We start from the raw sequence: 12813 nt of genomic DNA on the forward strand, positions 1-12813 counted from the left end.
GCACTATTTAAGCATAAACTTAAGTAAATGAATATCTATTATCTGGTCTGTAACTTGGTAAAAAGGTTTCTTATAATATCTACTATTAGGAAGCTGTTTTTTTCCTTTAAAAATCATGTTCTCTTATTTTTTCTTTTTGTGTTTTGAAATATGGTTGTACAGCCTAAAACTCTTAAGCTTTTAAATTTATTATTTAAAAATTTAAATGGTAATGATATATTAGACTATATACTCTTTAACTTTTCAAAAATATATTTTAGATACAATAAACTTTGTTAGATTAAAATGACACTTTTTAATTAAAACAACAGGTTTATTTATATCTGATTTGCAACTTACTTTTACTTGTAATTATTACTTTTTTAAGACCTTGAGTCATAAACTTATTATATTGCAATATATTTTTTACTTATATAGAAACATAAATATTGATCAAGTTTTTACTGATATAACTCGTGTCTATCTTGTTCCTAATTTTCTAATATTAAGGAAAATTTCTACTATTGCAGCTTAATATTGGAGGATTATGCTAATCACGTCAAAACATTTGTTTAACAAGCATAATTTTAAAAACATAAAGTTCCTTAAAAAAAGTCTCCGGTAAGCCACGCCAAAGTGGACTTTCTAAAATAACAAAGTAGTCATCATTTGTCACAAGAAAGTTCAAACAAAGAAAAGCACTTTTCGCTTTACGACAATTGCTGTTCTCGATCAGCTAATTAAATCTTGGTAAATAAAGATCTCGATCAGCTAATCAAATCTTAGTAAATAAAGCGTACTTTAAGTATTCCATGGTTTCATGTTATGAAGCCAATACCTACGTATTTACGAGAACTTTCTTATACCAAAAAAAAAAAAAAAAAATCAAAACGAAGCTAAAATTAAACAATCTCGATGCTTAAAAATCAAGTGTTGCGTAATTAAGAAGTTCTTTTTTAAAAAAAAAAAAAACGAAGGTGTTTTGTATTTTTTTTAATCACAAAGATATTTTCGTAATTTTTGCGTCAGTTATAAGTTTTATAACGTTTACCAGCCGCGCTACAAAATTTACGCTTTAGTAACATTACGAGACTTGGTAACGCTATAAGACTTTTTTAAAAGGTTTGCGGTTTTTGAAATGAGTTTTATGCGATTATGTGAAGAAAAAAAAAGAAGACTAACAAAGTCATATAACATTTCCAAATGGTTAAACGAATTTTAAAAAAAATCTTAAAGAAGTTTTAGAGAAGTCTTAAAGAAGAAACCTAAAAGTCTATAGAAAGTCTATAGGACTCCTAAATAACTTTTATCCTGTTGTCGAAGAAGAGAAAAAAAACATGGAGTCTTGTTTATTCATCATTATTTCATGTTTGTTTAAAAAAATGACGATTTACTTTTAGTATCCCACGGGGGTATTAAAAGTAAATTGTCATTTTCGATTTTTACTGTTAAAAAATGACTTCGCTTGCCGGATGTTCTGCTTATAATTAAGTAGTTATCTACTCGATAGTTCAAAATCTTTGAAAAAAAAAAAAAAAAAAAGTTAACGATATTTTTAAATTTAACTCAAAGGATTCTTTTTAAACGGGTTCTTTTAAAAATTAAATAAAAACATGACGTGTTCTGTTCGAAGAGTTCAATGTGTCATGTTTTTATTTAACTTTAAAAATAGATTTTTGTTTACTTTGCTATATCTAAAGTTTCTAATTTAGATTATAAACAAGATGGATAAGTAAAAAAACTAAATAGCTTGCTGAACTCTTTAAATATTATGGATTGATTGTCTTGTTAAGAAATATAAGAAGTATCTGTAATCTTGATAAAAATAAATTAAGGAAAAAAGAAAATGAAAGGAGAGCTAATTTAAAAGTGTTAGTCACATAGTTACCATAAAAAAATTCATTTCAGAAATAAAAAACTTCTAGCAAAGAAAAAGCGGTCTTACATTTAAAAGGTTTTATGAAAAGCCTTTATATATATGTATATCAATATATATAATCAAAAATGTAAATTTATCATTAATTTCTCTAAACACCTTGTATATATTTTCCCTTGCTAAACTTACATAATTATCGCAAGAACTAAGCATGGGAATTTCGGCCTTCGAAATCGACGAAATTAAACGAAATTCGTGTTTCAATTTCGTATCGAAATTTATATTGAATTTCGAAAGACGAAATTTTTAAACATTACAAATTCACGAATTTCGAAATTAAAACTTGTTTAATTTCGTGTCAATTTCGTTACTTTCAATGACCCGAAATTATACGAAATTTTTTCGCGAAATTAAACAATCCAAAAAATCGAAATTTCGTTCTCAATTTCGATCCGAAATTGAAACACGAATTTCGTTTAATTTCGTCGATTTCGAAGGCCGAAATTCCCATGCTTAGCAAGAACACGTACCTCGAGATGACGTTCTTGAATTCATGGCATGAATAGCGTAGATTTGATTTTAGGAAATTTAGGGCTTGTTAAAAACGTACTATGTATATAGAACTACCGGAGGCATCGATATAGCAGGTCAAGAGTGCTGAACAATAATTGTGCGACTTAAAACTAGTCTGAAGTTGGAGTTCCTAAAGATTCATCGGATTTAAAAGTCGAGCTCCAACTTGACAACGAGCTCTTCAAATTGAAAGTTGCCATATCAGGACTTACTTGTTCAGAAATAGTTGAATCAGTTTTAGTTATGCAAGATCTCCTTGAATTAACGTTGAATTACGGCTGAAGCATGACGGTGAGGTTTTATCTTTTAATGAATAAGCGTTTCTGTCACAAGTGCGTCACTTGCTCACAACATTCTGTGTAGAAATAGATTCGCTTTAGGTTTACTTTTTAAAAAGTAAAATCAAACTACAGGAACAGCTTTGCTACTTTTATTTAATTCGAAAATTATTTTAAAGTTACACTTTACTGTTTCTTAGCAAACAATTTTTTCTTTAGTTATTTTATGGTCATTTTTTGTGGAATGAAAAAAAAAAAAAGTAATAAAGTTACTAGAAACGCACAATCAAAAATAAAAATATTCTTATTAGTTTTTATGCAGAAGATCGATTCTTTCAATTTACGATTTTATACAGTAACCTGCTTTTTTAGTTTACACGTCACTAGATATTTTCATAAAAATAAGTTGATTGATGTCCACGTTTTATTTAACGGTCAAAAAGGAGCGTTTCAAATATACTTTTATTTTTCTAGGGTGTTAAAACGAGTTTTTTTTAAAAAAAGTTACTTGATGATTTCGATCAGTTAGAACTTAAAAGAAGTTTTGAAAATTTGAAGTTTTACTTTTTGGGATGCTTAATATTTAAGTTTTACTTTTGTTTAACTCTCTTTGAGGTTTTAACTCAACATGTGTTTTTATTAACAATTTTTATACGAAATGTGATATTTAAAACTTGTGCTCTGGTTATTTTTTTTTTACTACACAACAGTTGGCCATTTTAAAACCTATAGAGAGTGTTAGGTTTGCGTCATAATCTTTATCATAAAAACAACCAATAAATCTACGTTTGTAATTGCACAGAAGATTTTGACTAAATTATGAATATGCAATGTTTTGTAAAGTTCGTCTTTGGAGGAAAAATTTGCATGTAAATTTCGTATTAGTCGATATCACAATGTTATGCGGATGGAGAACTGGTCATCAACCCTTTCTTCAAAATTGATGAAATTTTCTCTGTTTCGTTTACAGTTCCATTGTGTACATCTTAAGAAGTAAACTGTGATGTTAATCTATCAAATATGAGGTGACGGTGGTGTCTATCAAATATGAGGTGACGGTGGTGTCTATCTGTAATTATAGCGTTACTTGTGAATAATTGTGTGCGTAAAAGGAAATGTCATTATAGCGTTACTTGTAAATAATTGTATGTGTGAAAAGATTTGTGAATGCCTTATAGCATTACTTGTAAATAATTGTATTTGTGAAAAGATAAGTGTGAATGCCTAGGGAATGCCTACTTGTAAATAATTGTATGTGTGAAAAGATATGTGTGAATACCTAGGGAATTAATCTGTATATAAATTGTGTTGAATTTTACAAAGATACATCGGCCTTTACGCACAACTAAAAACGATCTTTTTTATGCGAAACTACAAGCTATTTCGGCTAAATGGCGACTAAACTTGATTTAAAGTTAATTCCAGAGTTTAGCGGAAACGATCAACAGTCAGTTGCGGAGCGGCTGGAAAAGGTTGAATTGGTATGTAAAATAATTGGTGTAACCGATCTGGCACGTGTGGTTCCTCTCCGTCTCACTGATGGTGCATTCGTAGTGTATCAACAGTTAGCAGAGACTGATAAAGAAAATTTTAAGAAAATAAAGGAGGCTTTGCTTGAAGCTTTTGCCGTTGATGCATTCACAGCCTACGAGCAGTTTGTTACGAGAAAGCTGAAACATGGAGAAGCAGTTGATGTTTATTTGGCAGAACTACGAAGATTGTCTACCCTAATTGGTGGGCTACCAGACAAAGCGATCGCGTGTGCTTTTGTTGCTGGGCTCCCCGAGGAAGTCCGACGAATGCTGAGATCGAGTTCTCGTATGGACGATCTTACAACTGTTCAAATACTTGCGCGAGCAAGGACTCTGATGATCGAGGAACGGAACAACGGGATGGTGGAAAAATTTGCTGTAGCTGCAATGAAAAGTGATGATCCGAGGTTGCTAGAAGATAAAACGCAATCAGTGTGCTATGAGTGCAAACTTCCCAATCACTTTGCGAGAGATTGTCATTTAAGAAGACATAATTATCGAAACAAGTCAAGTAGAAGAAGGGAGTCAAGCGATGTGCTGTGTTACTCGTGTCAAGAGTATGGACACATGTCAAGAATGTGTCCAAAAAACGGAGTGAGGGAGAAGACGTCTGCGCCAGTTCTCTCCCTAAACAATCAATAATAGCGTTACCTACCATGCTCTTGGATGTTAACGGTGTATTTCAGGATGTGCTAATTGACTCAGGATGTACCTGCTGCATCATCTATAAAAAATGTGCGACAAAAATAACGAAGAAAGAAGTTAGCGTGGTAACTGTAAATGGACAACAACAGCAGTGCGAAGGTGTTAGCCAAACTCGAATCACCGCCCCAAATGGAAATACAGTGTGTGTGGAAGCACTTGTGGTCAATTTCAAACCACTGGGTTTTTGTTTCATAATGGGTATGAATGGAATAGTGGCACTTGGTGGAGTATCGATTTTTGCAACGCGGAATGTTTGTTTTATGAAAAAAGAAGCATGTTTACTTGGTCTAAAAAGCGATTTATTAATAGATGTTCATGATATGAATATAACGGCTCAGGATTTCACAGCTTCATTTGAAAAGAAAAATAGAGAATGGATAATTGCTTGGAAATGGAATACCAAACCTGAAAATCTCGTGAATAGAATTGCTGAATATACCATCCCCATCGGCATAAAACACGATTACGAAAAAGAAATTGAAGGGTGGATAGAGAAAAAATGGCTGCAAAAGTACGAAGCGAAAAAACACGGTCCAGTAAAAGGTTTGGTTCCACTTATGGCAGTGGTGCAGCAAAACAAAGGGAAAGTGCGACCAGTGTTAGACTTCAGGGAGTTGAACACGTTTATTGAACCATTTACGGCGAACACGGATGCATGTGCTGACAAACTTCGAGACTGGAGACGGCTTGGAGAAAATATTTCAATTATTGATTTATCTTCGGCCTACATGCAACTCAAAATCAGCGAGGAACTCTGGGCTTACCAAACTGTTGTGTTCCGTGGACAGAGGTTTTGTTTAACACGTTTGGGATTTGGCCTGAACGTTGCGCCCGTCATTATGAAAGCAGTTTTGGACAAAGTTCTATCGCAAGACGAAAAGATCTGGAAGGGAACATCATCATACATTGATGATATTCTTGTAAATGAAGACATCGTATCAGTTCGCAGTGTACTTGATCATTTGGATATGTATGGATTACATTGTAAGCCGGCGGTTCGTGTGTCCGAAGGGGCGAGAGTTCTAGGATTACAAGTTGGGATTGAAAATAAGAAGTTATTTTGGAAGAGAGACAACGATTTTGGTGAAATTCCAAGTTCTCTAACGAGGCGAAAAATCTTCTCTTTATGTGGAAAAATGACAGGGAATCTTCCAGTTTGTGGTTGGTTGCGTGTAGCTTCGTCATTTGTTAAAAGGACGGCAAACGCCCTAACGAAAACATGGGATGAGAAGATACAATGCGATTTTGTTGAAAAAATGGTGAACGATATGGTAAAAAGAACACGTAACAACGATCCTGCCAAAGGAGTTTGGAATGTTTATGGCAACGAGGCAACAGTGTGGGTGGATGCTAGTTCACTAGCGCTAGGTGTGAGTATTGAAGTTGAAGGCAATATAATCGAAGACGCTTGTTGGCTAAGAAAAGATGATACAACACATATAAACATGTCTGAACTCGATGCAGTAATCAAAGGACTAAACATGGGTCTCAATTGGAAGATGAATGTCTTGCATATTTGCACTGATTCGAAAGCAGTATTACATTGGGTCACCGATGCACTGACTGGAAAATCCAGATTGAAGACAAAGGCTTCAAACGAAATGCTGATTAGAAGACGGCTTCAAACCATTACGAATATTGTGGACGAATACAAACTCAGAGTGGATATTAAACTAGTACCCTCGGAGTCTAACTTAGCCGATGTACATACTCGAGTGCCTGGAAGTTGGTTGAAAATGATCAATAAGCCCACTGAACTTGCTGCAGGTGGAACGATTAGTGCTTCTCTATCTCCCAAAGAAATAAACCATGTTCATAAGTCCACGGGACATTATGGTGTGAAGAGAACATTGTATTTTGTTCGTAGAATTAACCCATCAGTAAGCAGGGAAGAAGTCAGGCAAGTGGTTGAAAAATGTGTAGCCTGCCAATCAATTGATCCAAGTCCGATAAAGTGGCCGAAAGGGAAGATTGAAGTAAAAGGGACGTGGCAACGGCTTGGTATGGATATAACTCATTATGAGGGGCAACATTTTCTTACCCTGATTGACTGTGGGCCTTCACGATATGCAATATGGCGCCATCTTAAAGACCAAACTAGTGCATGTGTCATTCAGGAACTAAACGCAATCTTTCTTGAACGAGGCGGTCCAAACGAAATACTGACGGATAATGATACAGCATTTCGAAGCACATTATTTTCGCAATTTATGAACAAATGGAACGTTAAACTTCGCTTCAGGTGCGCTTACGTTCCTTCAGGGAATGGAATTGCAGAACGGTGCCATCGAACAGTGAAAAGAGTTCCGTGCAGCATACCCGAGGCAGTTTATTGGTATAACGTCAACCCAAAAGACTGTTGTAAGTCATCTACAGCACCCGCAAATAAATTATACCATTACGAAATAAGAGTTAGAGGAATTGACGACGATAAAAACTCATATGAACCTCATGAGAAGATCACCAACAAGTTTAAACTTGGCGATGAAGTATGGGTAAAGCCCCCGGACAACCGATGTGACTCTCAATACAAGATTGGGCGAGTTACAGGAATCATTTCGGAGCAAACGGTTGAAGTGGACAAAGTATGCCGGCACATACGCGACCTAAGACCCGTCAGAGTTGATAACAAGTCGAATGAGGATCTAGAAGATGATGAAGAGCTGTGCGTTGTGTTGCCTGAAGACGAGACAAACCAGACGCCAATGTTGCGAAGAAGCACCCGAAAAAGGATGGCACCTGAGCGATATAGTCCGTGAGGTGAAGTGGTCATTATGACCAAGGGGGAGTGTAATTATAGCGTTACTTGTGAATAATTGTGTGCGTAAAAGGAAATGTCATTATAGCGTTACTTGTAAATAATTGTATGTGTGAAAAGATTTGTGAATGCCTTATAGCATTACTTGTAAATAATTGTATTTGTGAAAAGATAAGTGTGAATGCCTAGGGAATGCCTACTTGTAAATAATTGTATGTGTGAAAAGATATGTGTGAATACCTAGGGAATTAATCTGTATATAAATTGTGTTGAATTTTACAAAGATACATCGGCCTTTACGCACAACTAAAAACGATCTTTTTTATGCGAAACTACACTATCATAAGTGAGGTGACGATGAAATGGATGGTCGAAAAGCTCTAATCAGGTTGTTTTTTTGGTGGTTATTTTTAATACTTTTTTTTTTTTTTTTTTTTTTTTTGATAAACGTAATGGGTTTTTTCATTCGATATTTCAGTGTTTCAAAATAAAGTTTCAAAACATTTTTGTAACTTAATACAAACAGAATTAAGATAAAGGTAAATAAAGCTTGATTTTTAATGTGTTTTTTTATTAAAAATTTATCAATTTGTTGCATTTTGATAATCTATGAATATTATTATTTTTCCATTTTATAATTTTATAATTTTTTTGAAGTGTATTTTTTTACTTATTTTAAATCTAATCTTCTTTTTAACTTTAGAAAACTTGGTTTTAAAAAGAAGCTCAAGCTTTTTATGAGTTAAAATTTTTTAAAAAACTTTTTTTTTGGGAGTAACTTTGTTAAAAATAGAGCAGACCCTCATTTTAAAAAAGCTTCAAAAATAACGAGTTTTGAAGGTCAAAATTCACGGGGGTAACAACAGAAAAGTTTAAATTATCTCATAATTTAAATACTTAAAAAATTTAACACTTTAAAATAGACAGAATCTTGTTTTATAATCAAAAAAATAATTATTTGTTAACATATTCAATTTGAAAAATGGAGCAGCAGTGTTCTGAAATCACGTGTAGCCACTAAAATAAAAAATATATATAGCGGTAATTATCTAAAGCATCTTGTTCTCTAACTTTAGGAAATTATTTTCGTTCCACACCTCATTTTTAATATATCATTATATGAATTACTTATTATTTCAAAAATGAAATACTACATATTAATGTATATCACGTTGCACGCGTAAAATTATAAAATTAATTTTACCTTTAACACAAACGTCGATAAAGTGTGTATCATAGCTATAAAGTTTTCTTCAATCAGTGAAGAGACCTTACTGGACTCTTTTAAATTTTTGAATTCATTTGCCATTCTTTTAACAATGGGCTTACGTGGGCCTACGATAAAAAAAAGGTTTAGAAAAGAATAATAATTCTCTTTCTATTTATTTATACGATATACATTCATACATACATACATACATACATACATACATACATACATACATACATACATACATACATACATACATACATACATACATACATACATAAATTAATCGTACAAAATTAAAAAAAATAGTTTTGTTCGATTTATTTAGTTTTATAGAAGAGAGCTTAAAAACTTTTCAAACTTTTTAGTTCTCTTTCAGTTTCAAAACAACCTCTAACATAGAATAATTGCAAGTTGACTTAGGTTTACTAAGTTTTATGAAAATATATTAAGCTTGTGTGTATCTAAATAATTGCAAGTTTTGCTCATTGTCTTTATTTTACTAACAGAATTACGGTTTTTCTTCTAACTTATTGAAACGCAAATATTTTGGTTTATTTTTTGAAATTCTAGTATTTTACCTTGTGTCTCGTATGAGTGAGGCATAGTAATCGTTATTGCAATAAATACCACAAAGAACACACTACACATCTTCGTCCTCGATCTCTACTGCCGTCCTTGAACTCTGCTGATTTAGAAACCTGTTAAATGTTTTGAGGGCTGAACCACAAATATTTGCACAAACTTTTATAAATTTTGAAATCGCTCTTCTTAAGGAAAAAAAAACCCCCTGGAAATGTTGCAATTATAGATACCCAAATGTATTTTAGGTATTATAACGGATAATTTATTGAAGATAATTGTATTGTGTTAGACATAAAGGTTGTTGTTTTAATCTTTAGTGGTCTTTTCTTTTCAAAACCCCATATTTTTTGCATAAGTTAAAAAAGATTTAGCGTCGTATGGAGGTTACCATTAGTAAATTATTTCTACTGATGGTGTGTGACTAGATCCAGCCTCCTTAATTATAATCGGAAAAAACAATAAGCTGCAGAATGCAATGATGTTGGGGGTGGGGGGGAGGGGAGGGGGAGGGGAGGGGGAGGGGGAATCTTATTTATTTAAATTTAGATGTATTGATAACAATATTATAGCAGGTTTAATTTCTTTAAATTTTTAATTGATAAAAAATAACATGGGGAGCGATGTATTTACTAATTACTTTTGAGTTCTATAAATTATATTCTGTAATATAATATGCCTTTGTTACCACATGATTTATCTAAAAATATGTGATGTTAGATATACTGTTAGGTAGTAACAAACACAACATTTTTATATTGTTTGCATCGGTTGGTCAATCTTTGCTTACTCTTCGATCAACAGGGTTTAAGTAACGGAGACCACGCTAATGCAAGAACGGCGCTAAGACTGATATTATTAGTGGTTTTTTATAAAGTTTAAATCAACACCGTAACTATATACACATCGTTCCTAGTTATTAACAAATTCAAATATTTTAAATCTTTTAGTGATGTGCACAAGTTTAAAATTTATTTGTAAATAGTCAACACTAATATTTATATTTTATTTAGCATCTATATAAAAATGTCATGCACACATTCATGCTTTCACTCACGGTTAGCGTAAGTACTTGTGCAAACTTCTAATCTTTTAGCTTAAATTTATCTCATGGAAAAATATTTGAAATTCATTTTCTGTAACTCACCACAAGTTTTTAAGTATTTTTATGCGCTAAGAAAAGCAAAGGTATTTTTAGAACTTGAACTTAAAAAGCTTTTTTTTCTTTCGAGAATTGCACTTTGATGACGATTTTTTACAATGTTTTTCAAATGCTGTCATTACTTTTGAAATTATGCCTCTTTACATTTGGGATTGTTTTTTGTCAATCTTGCTCCTTGCCGAGTACCGACAATTTGGCCCCTTTTGAAATCGGATAAGTTTGTCATGTCCAAGTAATTTTATTTTGTTAAACCAATTTTATCTGAAAAAAACAACAACAACAACAACAAAAAAAGTGCATTAGAAATAAATGATAGAAATAAAAATATAACCTTCATTGACGTTTTAACTAATATTAGTGGTGTTTCCATTTATTTTGTCCAACACCTGTGAGTATGTATGTATGTATGTATGTATGTATGTATGTATGTATGTATGTATGTATGTATGTATGTATGTATGTATGTATGTATGTATGTATGTATGTATGTATGTATGTATGCATGTATGCATGTATGCTATTATGTATGTATGTATGTATGTATGTATGTATGTATGTATGTATGTATGTATGTATGTATGTATGTATGTATGTATGTATGCATGTATGCTATTATGTATGTATTAAAGGATTTTTTTATTTTTGAGGAAAAAAAGAAAAGATTTCTTCTGACTAATTGAACACTTTATCATCACATTAGGTGCTGCCAAAACATACCATAGGGTTGTTTTTATTTTTAAAACATAGGCAAAGATGTCGAAGAAACGTAATAAAGATATTATTTTCTGATCTTTTATTCATTTTTTTTAACTTAATGATGTTTTTACATTTTTGTCACGAGGTTTTTACATTTTGTCACAAGGTTTTTACATTTTGTCATTTATTTTTTGTCACGAGTTCCACAACAAACAAAGTTTAAAAGTTTAAACACCACCTCGAGGTTTCAAAAGTGTAGTAGTAAAATCAAATGTAAAGTTTATCTCTGTTCTGAACTCGAAAATGTTCGGAGGATATCTAAGCTCCTAACAGACTTCGAATTTTTCGAAATAACGAAAACGATGCAATTCTTTTAACGATACATTTGAAATATTTGGTTCTTTTTAGTCCTTGGGTTATAATCAAAAACTTGGGTTACAAACTTAAACACCCCCTTTATCACGCACACCTTCCACTGACATCATGGTGATTTACATTTACAGGCTTTGCTATTGTACAAGAAGAAGTTTCGGTAATATTTAAGATTATAAAAGATTCTTTAGTAGTCTTAAACATATTGCTACTACAAAAAATGATGATCAAGAAAGAGTCTGTAGAATTGAATAATCACTACTTGAGATTTAATAGGGTTCTCATAAAAATACTTTAAAATCCATATAGAATTTTTGTTTTTGTGTATTATCACGTTTAATGTGCTGAATATTGTCAGCAAAATCTTATACCGATCGAAGGGCCCGCAGATACATAGTAAAAAATAAAGTTTTCGAAATTGTAGATTTGAAGCGTGCAAATGGAACCATAAAAGAAAATTTTGTGTATGATCAAACTCCAGATTGATTTAGAATTTTCACAATCACCTTGAAGTTCATCTATTAGTGTGAAGGAAAAAACTGGCACCTAACTTTACTAACGTGAAAGCGTCGTCTATGCGGTAAGCTCTGTTGTTATAATTCAATACCCTAAGTTGTTTACATAATGTTTGCACTTGAAGTTAAAGATGAGTAAAACCTTCTTACTTACGGTTTGCTGAAGATAGAAGTTATAATTTAAAAACTGACGCAATGTTTGATGGTAAATATTAAAGCCAGTTTAACTTTGTAAAATTATGTATGTTGTGAGGTAGCTCTAGGTCCAATTACTTAAATTTTACAGTTTAACCAGTTCTTTGTCAATAACTAAACAGGATACTCGGCTACAAGTGAGAAGATAGCCCAGCCCATCCTCTAAAAAAAGTAAGATGCAATAACCTGATCGATTCTCCGTTTCAATTTGCATTTTTTTTATTAGGCAAACTCCAATTGATTGAGACATACGGGAAATCTTGACTACAATTTCTAGTACTCATGATATCGTCAAATGACTGTTAAAAAATCATGTCGAATTTCAATAGTTAAAAAGGCAATCCATCGAAGAACTGAAAAACGAAGCTGAAAACAAAGTT

At 32.3% G+C, this 12813-nt stretch overlaps 1 long non-coding RNA gene across 1 annotated transcript; it reads right to left on the reverse strand.

Annotated features, from left to right (window-relative positions):
- Positions 1 to 8582: 8582 nt before the first annotated feature.
- On the reverse strand, positions 8583 to 9626 carry LOC149884805 (uncharacterized). The gene is made up of 3 exons (XR_016455098.1): positions 9493 to 9626; positions 8906 to 9036; positions 8583 to 8718 (listed from the first exon to the last, which is right to left on the reverse strand). It is a non-coding gene; the product is annotated as an uncharacterized LOC149884805 (long non-coding RNA).
- Between the last annotated feature and the right edge of the window lie 3187 nt (positions 9627 to 12813).

The sequence above is a fragment of the Hydra viridissima genome, unplaced genomic scaffold (assembly GCF_058129835.1).
Source record: "Hydra viridissima isolate aposymbiotic clone 2 unplaced genomic scaffold, HvirCarnegie_v1 scaffold_8, whole genome shotgun sequence".
Classification (NCBI taxonomy): Eukaryota; Metazoa; Cnidaria; class Hydrozoa; order Anthoathecata; family Hydridae; genus Hydra; species Hydra viridissima.